At 44.8% G+C, this 11,713-nt stretch overlaps 1 pseudogene; it reads right to left on the bottom strand.

Moving 5' to 3' along the window:
• Positions 1–10,201: 10,201 nt before the first annotated feature.
• Positions 10,202–10,749, bottom strand: LOC147987928 (putative B3 domain-containing protein Os03g0621600; annotated as a pseudogene).
• Between the last annotated feature and the right edge of the window lie 964 nt (positions 10,750–11,713).

Here is an 11,713-nt window from a genome sequence, read left to right as displayed (position 1 = left end):
AACATAATGTGACACTATCTTTTAACCAAAAAGTGGAACACAAACCATATAATTTTGCTTCAACCGCCAACATATATACCATTCATATCCACACAAAAATTAATGCAAAAAATTGAATTATGACTCACATGCATGACTTGATTCCCTGAAAAAAAACATGCATGATTTAATGAGATGGCATGGTTTGTATGGGTAGGTTAGTGCAAGAGTGTAACTTATAAGTACATGCATGACTTCTAATGTCACACGATTTTGATCGGACGGCGACAAATAATTCAGGTGATGTGGAAGCACGCATGTTAAGAGAAATCGACTAGTGGGGGCTAGCTAGATATAGTAGATAAGCTGGCTATAGGGTTGCGTTCTCGAGGAGTAGAAAACTACTCCCTCCATTCCTATATACAAGTCTTTTTAGACATTTCAAAATGGACTACAACATACGGATGTATGTAGATATATTTTAGAGTGTAGATTTACGCATTTTGCTCCGTATGTAGTCACTTGTTGGAATCTCTAAAAAGACTTATATTTAGGAACAGAGAGAGTAGAAAGCAACTAACTAAGAGCTATCCCTTGCCGCGTAGGGGGGGGGGGTCCTGCAAGGGTCACATTTGTGGCTTGGGTGGCTTGGGAGCGCATCAAGTGATGCGTCCAACCATTGTCATGTGTTGCATGCTGGGCACTCCCTCTGCGTTTAGTTTTTTTTTATTTTTTGCATGCATATTCCATATTTATATGTTTTTTTGTCTTTTTGATTTTCACAGGGTTTTTCTTAAGTTTTGAAGTTTTTCTGCGAAGCATAACCATGCTTCTCGAAAAATAATAATTTATTTTGCTATCACAAGAAACATATATTTGCTTCCGGTGAAAACACAGATTTGTGCTACCAAGAGAAAGCCAGACTCCCCCGGCGTCGCCTCGTATGTCGCCCACATCTGTCCTGCCCGCTACACCGCACTCCGAGAGGGATGCCACGCTGAGGACATTACCAGCCTCCCGCGCTGCGCCAAGCCAGCCCCTGCTCAAGCTATGCCCGTCTCCCATGCCGCCGTTGCTAGTCTCCCCAGCCAAGCTCCTTGAGTTTGAGTGCTCGCCCACGCCGCCTCTATTGGCCTCTGGACCCTGAAGGAAATATGCCCTAGAGGCAATAATAAAGTTATTATTTATTTTCTTATTTCATGATAAATGTTTATTATTCATGCTAGAATTGTATTATCCGGAAACATAATACTTGTGTGAATACATATACAAACTAAACGTCACTAGTATGCCTCTACTTGACTAGCTCATTAATCAAAGATGGTTATGTTTTCTAACCATAGACATGTGTTGTCATTTGATTAACGGGGTCACATTATTAGGAGAATGATGTGATTGACATGACCAATTCCATTAGCTTAGCACCCGATCGTTTAGTATGTTGCTATTGCTTTCTTCATGACTTATACATGTTCCTATGACTATGAGATTATGCAACTCCCGTTTGCTGGAGGAACACTTTGTGTGCTACCAAACGTCACAATGTAACTGGGTGATTATAAAGGAGCTCTACAGGTGTCTCCAAATGTACATATTGGGTTGGCGTATTTCGAGAGTAGGATTTGTCACTCCGATTGTCGGAGAGGTATCTCTGGACCCTCTCGGTAATGCACATCACATAAGCCTTGCAAGCATTGCAACTAATGAGTTAGTTGCGAGATGATGTATTATGAAACGAGTAAAGAGACTTTCCGGTAACGAGATTGAACTAGGTATTGAGATACCGACGATCAAATCTCGAGCAAGTAACATACCGATAACAAAGGGAACAACGTATGTTGTTATGCGGTCTGACCGATAAAGATCTTCGTAGAATATGTGGGAGCCAATATGAGCATCCAGGTTCCGCTATTGGTTATTGACCGGAGACGTGTCTCGATCATGTCTACATTGTTCTCGAACCCGTAGGGTCCGCACGCTTAAGGTTTCGATGACAGTTATATTATGAGTTTATGAGTTTTGATGTACCGAAGGAGTTCGGAGTCCCGGATGAGATCGGGGACATGACGAGGAGTCTCAAAATGGTCGAGACGTAAAGATCGATATATTGGACGATTATATTCGGACATCGAAAAGGTTCCGAGTGATTCGGGTATTTTCGGAGGTACCGGGGAGTTACGGGAATACGAGGAAGAAGCAATGGGCCTTAATGGGCCTTAGTGGGAAGGACCAGGAGGTGGCGCGCGCCCCTCCCAAGCCCAGTCCGAATTGGAAAAGGGGTTTGGGGCGCGGCCCCTCTCTCCCTTCCTTCCCCTCTTCCCCCCTTTCCCCCCTTCTCCTAGTTGGACTAGGAAAGGAGGAAACCTACTCCAACTAGGAGTAGGAATCCTACTCCCTGGCGCGCCTCCTCCTGGCCGGCCGCACCTCCCCCTGTTCCTTTATATACAGGGGCAGGGGGCACCCCTAGACACAAGTTGATCCACGTGATCATATTCTTAGCGGTGTGTGGTGCCCCCTTCCACCATAATCCTTGATAATATTGTAGCGGTGCTTAGGCGAAGCCCTGCGACGGTAGTACATCAAGATCGTCACCACGCCGTCGTGCTGACGGAACTCTTCCCCGACACTTTGCTGGATCGGAGTCCGGGGATCGTCATCGAGCTGAACGTGTGCTAGAACTCGGAGGTGCCGTAGTTTTGGTGCTTGATCGGTCGGGCCGTGAAGACGTACGACTACATCAACCGAGTTGTGCTAACGCTTCCGCTGTCGGTCTACAAGGGTACGTAGATCACACTCTCCCCTCTCGTTGCTATGCATCACCATGATCTTGCGTGTGCGTAGGAAATTTTTTGGAATTACTACGTTCCCCAACAGTGGCATCCGAGCCTAGATTTTATGTGTTGATGTTATTTGCACGAGTAGAACACAAGTGAGTTGTGGGCGATATAAGTCATACTGCTTACCAACATGTCATACTTTGGTTCGGCGGTATTGTTGGACGAAGCGGCCCGGACCGACACTACGCGTACGCTTACGCGAGACCAGTTCTCCCGACGTGCTTTGCACAAAGGTGGCTAGCGGGTGACAGTTTCTCCAACTTTAGTTGAACCGAGTGTGGCTACGCCCGGTCCTTGTGAAGGTTAAAACAACACCAACTTGACAAACTATCGTTGTGGTTTTGACGCGTAGGTAAGATTGGTTCTTGCTTAAGCCCGTAGCAGCCACGTAAAACTTGCAACAACAAAGTAGAGGACGTCTAACTTGTTTTTGCAGGGCATGTTGTGATGTGATATGGTCAAGACATGATGCTAAATTTTATTATATGAGATGATCATGTTTTGTAACCAAGTTATCGGCAACTGGCAGGAGCCATATGGTTGTCGCTTTATTGTATGCAATGCAATTGCACGATAATGCTTTACTTTATCACTAAGCGGTAGCGATAGTCGTGGAAGCATAAGATTGGCGAGACGACAACAATGCTACGATGGTGATCAAGGTGTCGCGCCGGTGACGATGGTGATCACGACGGTGCTTCGAAGATGGAGATCACAAGCACAAGATGATGATGGCCATATCATATCACTTATATTGATTGCATGTGATGTTTATCTTTTATGCATCTTATCTTGCTTTGATTGACGGTAGCATTTTAAGATGATCTCTCACTAATTATCAAGAAGTGTTCTCCTTGAGTATGCACCGTTGCGAAAGTTCTTCGTGCTGAGACACCACGTGATGATCGGGTGTGATAGGCTCTACGTTCAAATACAACGGGTGCAAAACAGTTGCACACGCGAAATACTCAGGTTATACTTGATGAGCCAAGCATATACAGACATGGCCTCGGAACACGAAGACCGAAAGGTCGAGCGTGAATCATATAGTAGATATGATCAACATAGTGATGTTCACCAATGAAACTACTCCATCTCACGTGATGATCGGACATGGTTTAGTTGATTTGGATCACGTGATCACTTAGAGGATTAGAGGGATGTCTATCTAAGTGGGAGTTCTTAAGTAATATGATTAATTGAACTTAAATTTATCATGAACTTAGTCATGGTAGTATTTTTGTAAATCATGTTGTAGATCAATAGCTCGCGTTGTTGCTTCCCTGTGTTTATTTTGATATGTTCCTAGAGAAAATTGTATTGAAAGATGTTAGTAGCAATGATGCGGATTGGATCCCCGATCTGAGGTTTATCCTCATTGCTGCACAGAAGAATTATGTCCTTGATGCACCGCTAGATGACAGACCTATTGCAGGAGCAGATGCAGACGTTATGAACATATGGCTAGCTCAATATGATGACTACTTGATAGTTTAGTGCACCATGCTTAATGGCTTAGAATCGGGACTTCAAAGACGTTTTGAACGTCATGGACCATATGAGATGTTCCAGGAGTTGAAGATAATATTTCAAGCAAATACCCGAGTTGAGAGATATGAAGTCTCCAACAAGTTCTATAGCTAAAAGATGGAGGAGAATCGCTCAACTAGTGAGCATGTGCTCAGATTGTCTGGGTACTACAATCGCTTGAATCAAGTGGGAGTTAATCTTCCAGATAAGATAGTGATTGACAGAATTCTCTAGTCACCATCACCAAGTTAGTAGAACTTTGTGATGAACTATAGTATGCAAGGGATGACGAAAATGACTCCCGAGCTTTTCATGATGATGAAATCGATGAAGGTAGAAATCAAGAAAAACATCAAGTGTTGATGGTTGACAAGACCACTAGTTTCAAGAAAAGGGCAAAGGGAAGAAGGGGAACTTCAAGAAGAACAGCAAGCAAGTTGCTGCTCAAGTGAAGAAGCCCAAGTCTAGTCCTAAGCCTGAGACTAAGTGTTTCTACTGCAAAGGGACTGGTCACTAGAAGCAGAACTACCCCAAGTGATTGGCGGATAAGAAGGATGGCAAAGTGAACATAAGTATATTTGATATACATGTTATTGATGTGTACTTTACTAGTGTTTATAGAAACCCCTCAGTATTAGATACTAGTTCAGTTGCTAAGATTAGTAACTCGAAACGGGAGTTGCAGAATAAACAGAGACTAGTTAAGGGTGAAGTGACAATGTGTGTTGGAAGTAGTTCCAAGATTGATATGATCATCATCGCACACTCCCTATACTTTCGGGATTAGTGTTCAACCTAAATAAGTGTTATTTGGTGTTTGCGTTGAGCATGAACATGATTTGATCATTTTTATTGTAATACAGTTATTCATTTAGGTAAGAGAATAAATTGTTGTTTTGCTTACATGAATAAAACCTTATCTGGTTACACACCCAATGAAAATGGTTCATTGGATCTCGATCGTAGTGATACACATATTCATAATATTGAAACCAAAAGATGCAAAGTTAATAATGATAGTGCAACTTATTTGTGGCACTGCTGTTTAGGTCATATTGGTGCAAAGCGCATGAAGAAACTCCATGCTGATGGGATTTTGGAATCACTTAATTATGAATCACTTGGTGTTTGCGAACCATGCCTTATGGGCAAGATGACTAAAGACTCCGTTCTCCGGAATAATGGAGCGAGCAACATATTTGTTGGAAATCATACATACTGATGTATGTAGTCCGATGAATATTAAAGCTCGCGACAAGTATCATTATTTTCTGACCTTCACAGATGATTTAAGCAGATATGAGTATATCTACTTGATGAAACATAAGTCTGAAAAGTTCAAAGTATTTCAGAGTGAAGTAGAAAATCATCATGACAAGAAAATAAAGTTTCTACGATCTGATCGCAGAGACGAATATTTGAGTTACGAGTTTAGTCTTCAATTAAAACAATGTGGAATAGTTTCACAAACTCATGCCACCTGGAACACCACAGCATAATGGTGTGTCCGAACGTCATAACCGTACTTTATTGGATATAGTACAATCTATGATGTTTCTTACCGATTTACCAATATCGTTTTGGGATCATGCATTAGAGACAGCTGCATTCACGTTAAAAAAAAGGGGCACCATCTAAGTCCGTTGAGACGACACAATCTGAACTATGGTTTGGCAAGAAACCAAAGTTGTCGTTTCTTAAAGTATGGGATTGTGATGCTTATATGAAAAAGTTTCATCTAGATAAGCTCAAACCCAAATCGGAGAAATATGTCTTCATAGGATACCCAAAGGAGACTGTTGGGTACACCTTCTATCACAGATCCGACGGCAAGACATTCGTTGCTAAGAATGGATCCTTCCTAGAGAAGGAGTTTCTCTTGAAAGAAGTGAGTGGAAGGAAAGTAGAAAACTTGATAAGGTAATTGTACCTTCTCCCTTATTGGAAAGTAGTTCATCACAGAAATCTGTTCTTGTGACTACTACACCAATTAGTGAGGAAGCTAATGATGATGATCATGTAACTTCAGATCAAGTTACTACCAAATCTCGTAGGTAAACTAGAGTGAGATCCGCACCAGAGTGGTACGGTAATCTTGTTTTGGAAGTCATGTTACTAGACCATGACGAACTTGCGAACTATGAGGAAGCGATGATGAGCCCAGATTCCGCAAAATGGCTTGAAGCCATGAAATCTGAGATGGGATCCATGTATGAGAACAAAGTATGGACTTTGGTTGACTTGCCCAATGATTGGCAAGCAATTGAGAATAAATGGATCTTCAAGAAGAAGACTGACGCTGACGGTAATATTACTGTCTACAAAGCTAGACTTGTCGAAAAATGTTTTTGACAAAGTTCAAGGTGTTGACTACGATGAAATTTTCTCACTCGTAGCGATGCTTAAGTCTGTCCAAATCATGTTAGCAATTGCCGCAATTTTATGAAATCTGGCAAATGGATAAACAAAAAACTACATTCCTTAATGGATTTAAAGAAGAGTTGTATATGATACAACCAGAAGGTTTTGTCAATTCTAAAGGTGCTAACAAAATATGCAAGCTCCAGCGATCCATCTATGGACTGGTGAAAGCATCTCGGAGTTGGAATATACGCTTTGATAAGTTGATCAAAGCATATAGTTTTATACAGACTTGCGGTGAAGCCTGTATTTACAAGAAAGTGAGTGGGAGCACTACAACATTTCTGATAAGTATATGTGTATGACATATTGTTGATTGGAAATAATGTAGAATTATTCTGCAAAGCATAAAGGAGTGTTTGAAAGGATTTTTTCAAAGAAAACCTCGGTGAAGCTGCTTACATATTGAGCATCAAGATCTATAGAGATAGATCAAGATGCTTGATAAGTTTTTTCAATGAGTACATACCTTGACAAGATTTTGAAGTAGTTCAAAATGGAACAGTCAAAGAAAGAATTCTTGCCTGTGTTACAAGGTGTGAAGTTGAGTAAAACTCAAAGCCCGACCATGACAGAAAATAGAATGAGAATGAAAGTCATTCATTATGCCTCGGCCATAGGTTCTATAAAGTATGCCATGCTGTGTACCAGACCTATTGTATACCCTACACTAATTTTGGCAAGGGAGTACAATAGTGATCTAGGAGTAGATCACTTGACAGCGGTCAAAATTATCCTTAGTGGAATAAGGATATGTTTCTCGATTATGGAGGTGACAAAAGGTTCGTCGTAAAAGGGTTACGTCGATACAAGTTTTGGCACTGATCCGAATGACTCTTAGTCTCAATCTGGATGCATATTGAAAATGGGAGCAATTAGCTAGAGTAGCTCCGTGTAGAGCATTGTTGACATAGAAATTTGCAAAATACATACGGATCTGAATATGGCAGACCCGTTGACTAAACTTCTCCCACAGGCAAAACATGATCACACCTTAGTACTCTTTGGGTGTTAATCACATAGCGATGTGAACTAGATTATTGACTCTAGTAACCCTTTGAGTGTTGGTCACATAATGATGTGAACTATTGGTGTTAAATCACATAGCAATGTGAACTAGATTATTGACTCTAGTGCAAGTGGGAGACTAAAGGAAATATGCCCTAGAGGCAATAATAAAGTTATTATTTATTTCCTTATTTCATGATAAATGTTTATTATTCATGCTAGAATTGTATTATCCGGAAACATAATACTTGTGTGAATACATAGACAAACTAAATGTCACTAGTATGCCTCTACTTGACTAGCTCATTAATCAAAGATGATTATGTTTCCTAACCATAGACATGTGTTGTCATTTGATTAACGGGATCACATTATTAGGAGAATGATGTGATTGACATGACCCATTCCATTAGCTTAGCACCCGATCGTTTAGTATGTTGCTATTGCTTTCTTCATGACTTATACATGTTCCTATGACTATGAGATTATGCAACTCCCGTTTGCTGGAGGAACACTTTGTGTGCTACCAAACGTCACAACGTAACTGGGTGATTATAAAGGAGCTCTACAGGTGTCTCCAAAGGTACATGTTGGGTTGGCGTATTTCGAGATTAGGATTTGTCACTCCGATTGTCGGAGAGGTATCTCTGGGCCCTCTCGGTAATGCACATCACATAAGCCTTGCAAGCATTGCAACTAATGAGTTAGTTGCGAGATGATGTATTATGAAACAAGTAAAGAGACTTGCCGGTAACGAGATTGAACTAGGTATTGAGATACCGACGATCGAATCTCGGGCAAGTAACATACCGATGACAAAGGGAACAACGTATGTTGTTATGCGGTCTGACCGATAAAGATCTTCGTAGAATATGTGGGAGCCAATATGAGCATCCAGGTTCCGCTATTGGTTATTGACCGGAGACGTGTCTCGATCATGTCTACATTGTTCTCGAACCCGTAGGGTCCGCACGCTTAAGGTTTCGATGACAGTTATATTATGAGTTTATGAGTTTTGATGTACCGAAGGAGTTCGGAGTCCCGGATGAGATTGGGGACATGACGAGGAGTCTCGAAATGGTCGAGACGTAAAGATCGATATATTGGACGATTATATTCGGACATCGGAAAGGTTCCGAGTGATTCGGGTATTTTCGGAGGTACCGGGGAGTTACGGGAATACGAGGAAGAAGCAATGGGCCTTAATGGGCCTTAGTGGGAAGGACCAGGAGGTGGCGCGCGCCCCTCCCAAGCCCAGTCCGAATTGGACAAGGGGTTTGGGGCGCGGCCCCTCTCTCCCTTCCTTCCCCTCTTCCCCCCTTTCCCCCTTCTCCTAGTTGGACTAGGAAAGGAGGAAACCTACTCCAACTAGGAGTAGGAATCCTACTCCCTGGCGCGCCTCCTCCTGGCCGGCCACACCTCCCCCCGTTCCTTTATATACGGGGGCAGGGGGCACCCCTAGACACAAGTTGATCCACGTGATCATATTCTTAGCCATGTGCGGTGCCCCCTTCCACCATAATCCTCGATAATATTGTAGTGGTGCTTAAGCGAAGCCCTGCGACGGTAGTACATCAAGATCGTCACCACGCCGTCGTGCTGACGGAACTCTTCCCCGACACTTTGCTGGATCGGAGTCCGGGGATCGTCATCGAGCTGAACGTGTGCTAGAACTCGGAGGTGCCGTAGTTTCGGTGCTTGATCGGTCGGGCCGTGAAGACGTACAACTACATCAACCGCGTTGTGCTAACGCTTCCGCTGTCGGTCTACAAGGGTACGTAGATCACACTCTCCCCTCTCGTTGCTATGCATCACCATGATCTTGCATGTGTGTAGGAATTTTTTTGAAATTACTACGTTCCCCAACAGACCCTTGCATCAAGCTCCTTCCTCGGGCCTCCGAGCTGCTGTTTCGGAGCCGCTGTTCGAGCCGCTCCAGCAGACACTTCTCCCATCGTCGGCATCGCCCCCCTCCCCCCAAGGCGGTCTGCTGGTTGCTACAAAACATTACGGGCGTGTTTGGTTGCCGTGTGCAACAGTGCATGCATCGCATACACTTCTGTACTCAGCCTGGTTATGCAAATGCAACCTCAAATTCACCATATGCATGTTGTTTGGTTGCCTGCATGCCCTCTTACCTGCATGGGTTGAACCACACTGCCTGGTGTTTGGTTGCCTGCATGTTAGTCCACAAACCCAAGGCATGGTGTTTGGTTGTATGCAAGGCCTGATGTGTGGTAACCTCTTTGGCTAGTTGGTGAGGTTACCACCACACTTCGGCAGCACACATCATAAGCACAACAGAGTATAAACAGAGCATCAACTAGCAAAATTCAGATATAAGCAGTACCACAGATATAACAGTTCAACGCATAAACCATCAACTAGCATAATTCAATAGTACGCTCGAAAGAGGTGGCCCGGCCCTACTCCTTGGCGGCGAAGGCGTCGTCGTGCTTCCTGCACTTGTTGACGACCTCAATGCCATCGTCGTCGAAGATGATGACCTTGAGATTGTCGGGAGTGAGGAGCTTGAACGTCGCCATGTAGCCGATCGTGATTTGATGAACGGCTGCGTAGGTGGCCCAACCCTGATTCAGGGTCACCCTGCCGTTCATCAGCTTGACCGTCACCTTCCAGCAGCAGTCGGTGTTGTTCCTGAGCTTGAACTCCGTCGGCACCGCGACGAAGTGCTTGGTGAAGTCCAGGGGCATGGGGATGCACTCAAACTTCGGTGCAAGGATGACCTTGCAGAAGTGAGTTGGGCCATCCTGCTGATGGTAGTGGCTGTAGTTGCGGCGCTTGTTGCTCGGGGCTCCTCCATGCCCTCGTTGTCGCCACCCTCAGGTGTCTTCGGGTCCTCCTCGGCGGTGGGCGGCAGCTCAACCTCGTCGGGCATTGGGTGAAGGGGCTGCTTGCCCTTGCTGTCAACAGCAGGGAGCACCTCTGTGCCCATCTCATTGTTATCCTCGATCTGCACACAAGTTATGGAGTCAGACATTGCACAGAGTTCATGGCTAATTCAAGAGCTTGTAGTTAAAACGGCATGACTGTCACTCTTCTCCTCCTCTCCATCCCCCTATATTTACTCACCCTGCCCTCCACTATTTACCCGCCCCCTCTCTTCTCTCACTGTCAACCTTCCTCCTCCCCATTGCCATGATCTCTAGCTCCAGCTCCAACGCCAACCCCTTCCCTTCGGGTATTGGCTGGAGGGCCTTCTTCCTCGGGTGGACGGCTGGTGACCGGACCAAGTTCGAGAACACCATAGAGGTGTGCTCGAACATTGGCTCCATGGCGGACATGCAGAGCCGTGGTTATGAAGGCCACTAAAGAAGAGCTGAAGACGCTGATTCCTGACCCAGCGAAGAGCGCGATGGCAGTTGACATCATTCGCTGGGCCATGAATCAGGTCGTCTCCGACGACCCTAAACGGAGGAACAAGTGGTGCAAGTACAAGACCTACTGGGCTCCTAATGACCGTCGTGCCGTAGTGTACTGGGAGACGACTATTGCGCCGCCGGCGGTCATCGGCGGGGAGCCTAAGGAGGAGGAAGAAGAGGCGGTGCACATGCCAGCTAGGGCGCCGGAGCCAGTCCGTCCTACCTGGCAGATCAACCTCGACTCCGCTGAGGACGACGCGGACGACCCGCCGGCCCGCACGGCGATGAAGAAGACGAAGGCCAGCGGCTCGACCAGCCGCTCCGCACGCCGGTGACGGCCGCCGCGGTCAACCGGTGTACGTTGTGTACCCCTTTCCCCCTATTCCCCTATCCCCCAATCCCGAAATCTACCTTATGCATTCTGATCTTGCATGTATGTACTCGTATGAACTGCTATGAACTAGTATGAACTACCCCTATGCTTATCTACCTCTATTCCCCATTCCCCTCCGCCGTGGATCGAATCTATCGTCGAGGATCGAATCTAGCGTGCAT

Source organism: Triticum urartu, chromosome 2A (assembly GCF_056163025.1).
Source record: "Triticum urartu cultivar PI428250 chromosome 2A, HENAU_Tu73, whole genome shotgun sequence".
Classification (NCBI taxonomy): domain Eukaryota; kingdom Viridiplantae; phylum Streptophyta; class Magnoliopsida; order Poales; family Poaceae; genus Triticum; species Triticum urartu.
The sequence above is the reverse complement of the archived record's forward strand: the minus strand, read 5'-3'. Positions and strand labels throughout refer to the sequence as shown.